The sequence below is a fragment of the Helianthus annuus genome, chromosome 11, assembly GCF_002127325.2.
Source record: "Helianthus annuus cultivar XRQ/B chromosome 11, HanXRQr2.0-SUNRISE, whole genome shotgun sequence".
Taxonomy (NCBI): Eukaryota; Viridiplantae; Streptophyta; class Magnoliopsida; order Asterales; family Asteraceae; genus Helianthus; species Helianthus annuus.
In genome coordinates this window covers 29,559,090-29,561,646 of record NC_035443.2, presented here as the reverse complement: position 1 = coordinate 29,561,646, position 2,557 = coordinate 29,559,090, and positions in this window count along the sequence as shown.

Sequence of the window (2,557 nt, the reverse complement as noted above, 5' to 3'; positions counted from 1 at the left end):
TCATATAATCATTTCCATATACGCTTAAATTCATGTAACTCATCATGTCATTACATTTAACGCGGATTGCTATAACATGTATCATACGACTTCTTATAATCCTACCTTTACGATAACGAGTCAAATCATGATTCTTATACTTAGTTGACTTTCAAAGTCAACCATTAACCATATTTAACTATCGATTTATCATCATATACTAGTAACATCATAATCGACTATACGGACAACACTATATACATTTTATCATACACTTGATGTGCGTGTACCACCTTTTAAGCATAACGTACAACTAATTCATACATGCATCTTCTAATTTCATACATAACCCATCAAAACCTACTACTAATCATCATGTTTCATTTCCAATTAAACATCAAACATAGCATCATCATATTTCTCCTAATTCATCTAATAAGCTTTCATGATACCTACATAATACATCATTCTTTCAACAAGAATTAAACATAAATGGTGATTCAAGTCATCATCCTCACCATAACAAACGGGTTTCACATCTAAACTTCAAATTAACACAAACCTTACATAACCCATGTTCTATATGATGTTTCTAACCCTTATACATGATCAATTTCATATTATCTCACGGATTAGAGCATAACCCTCTTCACCCATGATCACCAATATTAGATTTAAGACATACCTTATGATCCCCTCGTGTTGGTGATCATTAATCCATGCTCGGTTATGAGTTTAAGCATCATTTAGCCTTCCAATTTGATGATCTTTCATGTTTAGGGTTTGAGACTCCATGGGAGTCTCCTGATCGATCTAGAACACACACGAAGGTGTGTTTGTGTGTGTTGTTATTTTCTTTTAATAACACAACTTCCATCTTGTTCCACTTTAACCCCTCGGGTTTGCCTTTAAAACATAACCGACACTACCTTCATCATTTAATACTTTTGACCATACCCTTAACTAGGTTAAATAGCCTAGTTATTAATTTCATAACGTGTCATATATGAACACACGACAAATATTTACATTCTGATTTTTGGGGCGTTACAAGTCTACCACCCTTAAATGAGGTTTCGTCCCTGAAACCTTTCTTACCTTTATTTAACACTAATTATTCCTTCTTTACGTCCACTCGACATAACCACGAGCTCATCACCATGACTATCATCCAATTTCAAGAATCCATCCCAGAATTCTTATTAATGTTTCTTTCATTATTCATATCATTGACTTCTTCCTAACAATTCCATACCGTCCTTATCATACTTTCGCATATCATTTTCATTTCCTTGACCTGTCAATAACGGGTCTATATACATACTTCCTCAATCTGTAATCATACATACATTCGTATGATCCGTTCCCAACGGATCTACTACAATCATCCTATCTCTTAAGATTACATTCTACACATATATTATTTAGCATTTAGTTCTTGTTTTGTTACCACACAAAACTACTATTTCATGATCACATATACGCGCTTCACTTCAAAGTTAACATCATTCTATCTTTTCTATAACTACTTGTACCATACATACTCTTACGTTATCTTCCATTCACCTTGTTCATTCTACATTACTATTCCTCTTATTTCATGCATTATTTCGTATACATAAGCCCACATGTCACGCAAAATCATTATACGAGAGTTTAGCGAATTCTCGAAATTTTCACTTCAAACCTTTGAGATTCATTCCTTAACGACATAATCTTCTTCTTAGGTCCACTGTTAGGAATCGAACATTCTGTACTATACCATACTCATTCCACCATACATTTTGTAGGGCGTTTTCAACTTACAAATTCATACTTATCTGACATAAATTAAAGCTTTTTACTTACCTCGATTTCCTTCCATACTTCAGCGATCCGTAAATCAGACCTGTCCACATTCTTCACGTGTACTAGTCGTACTAGACTAGATTTCATTCATCCGTGCAATGTGCCTTCACTCGTGCACAACCTCCCACCAAATCGATGGGTTTCATCACCTCTAGGTTCCTTCTTGTGCGTACTTATATCATTGTCCGGGTATTAGCCCGTCATTCATTTTGACTCCTAGTAGTCGATTACCAGCACTTTTAACACATAACTTATTCAAAACTTCTTTCTTTCATTTTAAAATTTAAAATTTAGGTTTGCGTGCCAATCCTGCTCATTCTTTCATCCAGTTACTTTACATTTACTCACATGATTCGTTTGACACAACCATGGTCAAACCATTGACACATCGCGATGTGGGCTATTTTCATCATTTCTATATTTTAAACTCGTCTTGCGTACACAATCGTAGCATCCATACCTTTCATTATTTCTATGTTTTGAATCCGACTAGCGGTTTCAAACATTCCCTTCATGTATTTCATACTTTGAATCCGTCTCGCGGATTCAAACATCCTATTCATGCCTTTCATACCTTGAATTCGTCTCACGGATTCAAACATCCCATTCATGCCTTTCATACCTTGAATCTGTCTTGCGGATTCAAACATTGCATTCATACCTTTCCTTCCTTGAATCCGTCTCGCGGATTCAATCATTTCATTCATACATTTCATTTCTTGAATCCGTC